Genomic DNA, 7331 nt, shown 5'->3' on the forward strand with positions numbered 1-7331 from the left:
GCCTACAAGGATTTGAATTCTACTTTTTTGTGAAGAGAGACTGTTAGGCAATCCTCCCTGACTGGAGATTTTGTGAGCTGAGGTCACTGTGTTCTTGGGCTTTATTCCAGAGTGACTTCATTTCTGCCTGCTGGGATTTAAGTGGGACTGTTAATGTAAGGGCCACGGTTTGTAAGCCAAGGATGTCTTTTCTTCTGACGGCATGCTAAGTAGGACTGCACTGTATATTAAGACGCTCTCCAGTATTACAGAACTCTACGGGGTCAAACCTGGGGAGAATGAAAACACACACACCAGATCTGATAAAGCTTAATGAATTGGCACTGGGATGGCCTAGGTGTAGCTATGGAAAGTTCTAAAATAACAGCTCTCCATCTCCCGTTAAATGCGTCAAAATGGATTTCAGCTGTATCTGACTGTCAACAGGAGAGTCCTGTCAGGGTGTGTTTATAAAACTGGTTTGAAACAAACGGTAAAACTAGCTCTAGAGTTTCAAATGGGAAGCTAAGTGTTCACTGATCACAAACCTGCCCATTAGGAAGCTAGGCGTTCTTACCCAAGAGCAGCAGACATTCATGTAACCCACACTGCTGGGAACCTGAATGGGAATGCAGCTCAGAGACCTTGGGAAGAAAATTAGAACCGAAATTATTCCCTCAGCCAGTCCCTCCAGCCTTCAGGAAGAAAAAAGTAAGTGTTTCAAAATTACCTTAAAAGATTATTGAGATGTGCAGAAGACAGAGTTTGCAGAAGAATAGCTGTTGCAACATTTGTTACAGTGAAAACCTGAGCCAGTCAAATTGCTCTAAAGTGGAGACTTGGATAAACAAACGATGATACATTGTCAAAATGGAATCCTATTAGAACAATGTAATGCTTTCCTTGCCTTGCTCCCCACCCCCACCCCAGATTCTATCTCCCTTCTTTCCAAAGCAGGTTGCAAAACTGGAGACTCTAAAGCTTAATGCATATAATATTGATCTGCCAAAAGAGATATGTCCACTGGCACTATAGTGGCATGGCTGTTATGGGCCAGCAGACAACTTTCTGACTGGATTTGAGGCCAGCTCTATAGGAAAAAATTCATGTCTGGTCAAAAACCCATGGCTTGGAGACCAAAGGCTCTAGGGGAAGCCTACTACTATTTTGTTAGTTGATCGTGTTGTCAAACTGACTTCTAAATATTTATGTATATACCCATAGACCAGTGGTTTTCTTGGTCTTTGGTGAGAAACTTCTTTCTGCAGCAGGCAACAGTTAATACAGAGTTTCATAACTGTCATAGTACTTAGACTAACTGACATCTTTCTCAACTTCACCAAGGCTTCAGCAACATCACGGAGGAGGAGAGAAGAAAGAATATACGAGCAGAGGATGATGAAGAATTGTGTGAAATGTTGTCTGCTGGACATGACATGGCTGCTGTCCTCATGAACTTAACTGCAGCTCTGGTTACTAGCATCAGACTCGCACAAGAACAAACGAAGTATTCTAATGACCCCAACTTTGTCTACTAACATGAGCTTCAAGGCAAGAAGTCTGCATAATTGAGTTGTCCTGATCTAGGTGTAGTCTCAGCTATCTTTGTCACTTCACTGTTTCAGTTGTAGCTCTGCAAGGTGGTCCATTCTGCAAGGTAGTGGAGCACATTGCTAAACTGTTAATGTGCTCATTATTGAGGGAAAGGCCTCACCTTCCTGGATAATTGCCCTCATCTGGGGTGACTCAAGAAGGAAGGTTAAGGACAACCACTCAGTCTTTATACCTTCTGCCAAAGTGTGGACACAAACAGAAGACAATGATGCCAAGATTTCACCTGGCTTTTAGTTACTATCCTAGGTTCGCCTTCTGTTGCTGCATTAAAACACCAGCCACAAACTACTTGCAGAGGGAAGGATTTATTCGCTGATACTTCTAAGTGACTCCCCATCACTGAGGGAAGCCAGGGCAGGAGTTCAAACAGGAACCTGGAGACAGAAACTGAAGCAGAGGCTAAGGAGGAACACTGCAACCTGGCTTGCTCTCCATAGTTTGCTTAGCCTATTTTCTTATACAACCAAGGACCACCTGCCCAGTGGTAATTCTACCCACAGTGTTCTGGGCCCACCACTATTTTAAATAAGATTCCTATTGTTTTGAACAAAAAACACCATGACCAAAAAACAAGTTGGGGGAGGAAAGATTTTATTTGGCTTACACTTTCAGATCACAGTTCATCATTGGAAGAAGTCAGGAGAAGAACTTAAGCAGGGCAGGAACCTGGAGGCAGGAGCTGATGCAGATGCCATGGAGGGATGTTGCTTACTGGCTTGCTCCCCATGGCTTGCTTAGCCTGCTTTCTTATAGAACCCAGGACCACCAACCCAGGGATGGCACCACCCACAATGAGTTAGGCCCTCTCCCTTCAATCAAGAAAATGCCCTACAGATATTCCCAATGGGGCAATTTCTTTGTCGAGACTCCTTTCTCACTGGCATCTTTAGTTTGTTAACAAACGTTGACCAGCATAGTTACCTTGGAGCCCAAGTTCTGTTGAGCCAAAGCAGTTTCTAAGTGTGTATCCTAGGGTTAGCCATGTATGTCACTTATCTTTTGTGGTCACTTACATGATAACTTGCTTGGTCATGGTCACTTAAACAATAGCTTACCTAGACATAACTCTTTGTTGCCTCATCCCTTCAGTACATGAGAAAGCGTTTCCTCTATTGCTCTGTAGCACTCAGCATTCTTGCTGAGAAGTCTATAGCTGTCTTCCTCCTCCTACTCTTCATCCTTCCCCTCCTCCCTATTCCTCCCCTTTTCCCTCTTCCTCTTCTTTTCTCTCTTCCTCCTCTTTCACCTCCTTCCCTTCCTCCTCCCTCCTCTTCTTTCCCCCTCCCCCTTCCCCTCCTCCTCCCTTCCCTCCTGTTCCTTTCCCCTCTTCTCCTCTTCTCCCCCTCTCCTCTTCTTCCACCACCTCTTTCTCCCTCCCTCCCTCCTCTTGTTCCTTCTAAGTTAACCTGTGCTTTCTTTCTGGCACACTTAAGATTTCCCTTTACTCTGTATTTTATTCTCTGTTTCCTTACAGTACTCTCCATGGTGTTTGTTCTTATTTGTCTTTGGGAATCAAGAGTGAACTTGCAATGCACACCTTTCTGTCCTTTGCTCTGAGTAGTTCTTAGCTGATGCTGTTATTTTCAGCGCTTTCTGTTCATTTTCTATCGTCTTCCCCACTCTTTATCCAGGATTCATATTATATGCATTGGCAAAACTTGCATATTTGAGCTGTTTTTTTTCCCTCCTTCCCTTCCTCTCTGTAAGTTTGGAAAATAACTTTCTTTGTTCTAGGGCATTGGCTAGAGTCCCCTCAGAACTTCTGAAGCTGCTTCTTGGTGCCAGCAGCCTTGGTGACCTTGAACACATTGAATCAAACAGTCTTGCCCAGGGGCCTGCACTCTCCAACAGTGACATTGTCGCCCATCTGGGCATCCCTGAAACAGGGGGACAGGTGCCCAGACATGTTCTTGTGACGCTTCTCCAAGTGTTTGTATTTTCGGATGTGATGGAGATAGCCCCAGCAGATGACAACAGTCCTCTGAATCTTCATCTTCATCATGACGAGCAGCAGGATCCGACCTCGGATGGAGATGTTACCAGTGAAGGGGCATTTCTTATCTGTGCAGGTGCCCTTGATGGCCTCCTTGGGCATCTCGAAGCCTAGATCAATGTTTTTGTAGTCCCAAGAGAGTTTTTCCTTGCTAATTTCTCCCAGCAAAATATGCTACTTGTTTTGAAAGACTGTAGGCTGCTTTTGGTAAGTACGCTCTGGCTGGATGTGAGCCATCTTCCCAGCAGCCCGAGAGAAGGAGAGGTGGGCCCACTCTCGGCTTCCTTATTCACTGCCCTGTTATGAGCCTAGAAGTCATTCCATTTGTTAGCATCATAAAAATTCCTAGGGCTACACTTTTGTTTCCCAGCATTCCAGTTGGTCATGCTGCAGATTCATCTGCTTCTCCTTCCTTATGCCTGTTTTGTCCCACAGTGGCTAGTTCTTTTTTTCCCTCATAACTTTCATTCTCTTGTCTCTTTGAGCTTTTTTTATTTAAGCAATTTGTCACACTATATTAAAATTAATTTCCCTTTGCAGTGAATGTATGTTCTGATTTCATGTTTACTGACTGTATGTTTTAAGCTTAGGCTTCCTAATTTTGATTTGCAAGCTTATTTGAAGTGGAAATTGTTTTGCGGTTTGTCTGTGGCTTCCTTACTTTCCTTCCTCTCTGCTCTCATTGTTTCTGTTCCTCTAAATCTACTTGGCTCTGGGCTGTGGGATCCTGTTTTTTTTTTTTTTTTTTTTTTTTTTTGGAACCCAACATTGAAAAGGCAGCTTAGGACTTGTGATAGCTAATACTGACTCAACCTGACAGAATGGAGAATCGTCTAAGAGACAAATCTTTGGGCATGACTGAGGGATTTCATGGCTTATGCTAGGCTCTGGCCAGGCCTATCTTGAACAGAATCAGGAAGGCCCATCCTACAACTAGGCAGCCCCCTTCCCTGCAACTGGGTCATAGAACGCATTTAAAAAGAGAAAGCTATGCTTTACTCCTCTTTAAAAGGGGAACAAGAATACCCTTGGCAGGGAATAGGGAGGCAAAGATTAAAACAGAGACTGAAGGAACGCCCATTCAGAGCCTGCCCCACATGTGGCCCATACATATACAGCCACCCAATTAGACAAGATGGATGAAGCAAAGAAGTGCAGGCAGACAGGAACCGGATGTGGATCTCTCCTGAGAGACACAGTCAGAATACAGCAAATACATAGGCAAATGCCAGCAGCAAACCACTGAACTGAGAACAGGACCCCCGTTGAAGGAATCAGAGAAAGGACTGGAAGAGCTTGAAGGGGCTCGAGACCCCATATGAACAACAATGCCAACCAACCAGAGCTTCCAGGGACTAAGCCACTACCTAAAGACTATACATGGACTAACCCTGGACTCTGACCTCATAGGTAGCAATGAATATTCTAGTAAGAGCACCAGTGGAAGGGGAAGCCCTGGGTCCTGCCAAGACTGAACCCCCAGTGAACGTGATTGTTGGGGGGAGGGCGGTAATGGGGGGAGGATGGGGAGGGGAACACCCATAAAGAAGGGGAGGGGAAGGGATTAGGGGGATGTTGGCCCCGAAACTGGGAAAGGGAATAACAATTGAAATGTAAATAGGAAATACTCAAGTTAATAAAGAAAAAAATAAAAAAAAAGAGAAAGCTAGCCGAACACACACACACACACACACACACACACACGCACACACGTTCATTCATTCATTGCTTTCTGCTTCCCTCCTACCAACTGTGACCAGATGCCTCACACCTACTATTGTGGCTTCTCTGCCTTCTTACGCTATACCCTTGAACTGTGAGCCAAAACAATTCCTTCCTTCTTCCTTAGTTGCTTTAGTATTTTGTCACTGCAGTGAAGCAAACACTGATACAGGATGGACTTGGTGACAGTCACCTCAGGCCTGTGTGTAAGCTGGCATGTGGCTTATGCCTTTTCCTGGCTCCAGGTGTGCTCTCACCTCTGTGAGGCCACAGATTCCCCTGAGTCATAGCTCAAGTGGTCTCTGGCTAAGGACGATGACCGGAATTCAAGTCCCTGGTTATCAGTTGGAGGGAACATCCAGCCACTTGCAACTCCACTAATTCCAGGCTGATGTCTGTGGCTTTCACACTTTATCATTTTGTAGTCTGTTGTGTCCCCCCCACCCCATTTGTAGATATAGTGAATTATTTTTTTCTTCAAGCAGCCTTAGTGTAATTTTTGTTTTATGTTTACACATTCATTGTGCATTTGGGGTTGAACATCAAAGTCACTGTGTGTGTGTGTGTGTGTGTGTGTGTGTGTGTGTGTGTGTGTGTTTATTTTTGCTGTGTTGAAGATTGACTGACCCCTGACCCTGTGGACTTCTCTCAAATTTCATCAGACATTCAGCAGCCGTGTTTAAAACCTTACTTGCTATGCATTGTTTTCTGCAACAAATTTGACCGTCAGTTGGTGCCTGGGCCACCGATTGCCACGCTAAAGAACTGAATTTTTTATTGACAGAGTGAAGATGACATGGTGCATTGAAATGAAAGGAACACACGCTTCCATCAAAGATACATTTATCCCCACTAAAGTAAGAGCTTTGGGTCTAAACCGATTTGCAACGTCTGTGGTCTCTAAAGTGCAGGGGCAGATAAACACATTCTCTAGAGATTTACGGTGGATATGAAGTCATGGGACTTGATAGTTTAAAGGAATACGGAGGATCGTGCATCTATAGGTTCCTTATTTCTGGGTCTGGAAGAGATGCTAAGAGAAATTAAAAGTCCTTTTCAAAGTTACATACTAGGCAGGATTTGCACAATTGGGTCCTCTTAGAGTTTGCATTTCTGTGCCAAAGCTGTCAATAGCATATATCAAAGGTGACAGAAGTAGAAGGTTTGATAAATGACTTCTACTCTCATGTTTAATTATTTACAAAATGGAGGCACTTCACAGAGCAAAGCACATCCAGGTTTCTTAAGCTCTCAGTTTTAATCTACTCTGTATTTTAAAATGTTGATATGCACAGAAAGCTTCACTGGCGAGGACACTTGTCTATTTGGATAAACACAGAAGAAAATTTAAGAGTAGTTACAACACTGTATACTTAATTGCCAATGGACACAGGCATTAAAATATGACTCTAATTGACTAAGCAGAAGAGTAATTTATCACAGGAACTTTGTGTACCTCATAAACTTGTTGAGAAGGCTAGAAACCCACACCTGAGAGTGTTTCAAAAATGTACTGTGATGGTTTGTATTTGCTTGGTCCAGGATGTGGCGCCATTAGGAGGTGTGGCCCTGTTGGAGTAGGTGTGTCACTGTGGGTGTGGGTTCTGAGACCTTCACCCTAGCTGCTTAGAAGTCAGTCTTCCACTAATAACCTTCAGATGAAGATGTAGAACTATCAGTTCTGCCTGTACCAGGCCTGCCTAGATGCTGCCATGCTCCCACCTTGATGATGACGGACTGAACCTCTGAACTTGTAAGCCAGCTCCAATTAAATGTTGTCCTTTATAAGACTTGCCTTGGTCATGGTATCTGTTCACAGCAGTAAAACCCTAACGAAGACCACTGATATACCACTACCCTTGGCCAACACTTTAGGCCCAGCCTACAAAGGTACATCACTACCGCTGAAAGCACTGGGCACTAGAGTAAACTAGAACTCACAGAGATCTGCCTTTACTGAAACTCCAACCATCACATGACCACCATCGCGGCTGTAGGTAATACCTCGGAGTCTTGAAGTGGT

The 7331-nt window shown here is 44.2% G+C and overlaps 1 pseudogene; it reads right to left on the bottom strand.

The window, feature by feature from the left end:
* Nucleotides 1–3346: 3346 nt before the first annotated feature.
* On the bottom strand, nucleotides 3347–3823 carry Rps11-ps13 (ribosomal protein S11, pseudogene 13; annotated as a pseudogene).
* Nucleotides 3824–7331: the final 3508 nt, after the last annotated feature.

This window comes from Rattus norvegicus, chromosome 11 (assembly GCF_021556685.1).
Source record: "Rattus norvegicus strain SHRSP/BbbUtx chromosome 11, alternate assembly SHRSP_T2T, whole genome shotgun sequence".
NCBI classification, from domain to species: domain Eukaryota; kingdom Metazoa; phylum Chordata; class Mammalia; order Rodentia; family Muridae; genus Rattus; species Rattus norvegicus.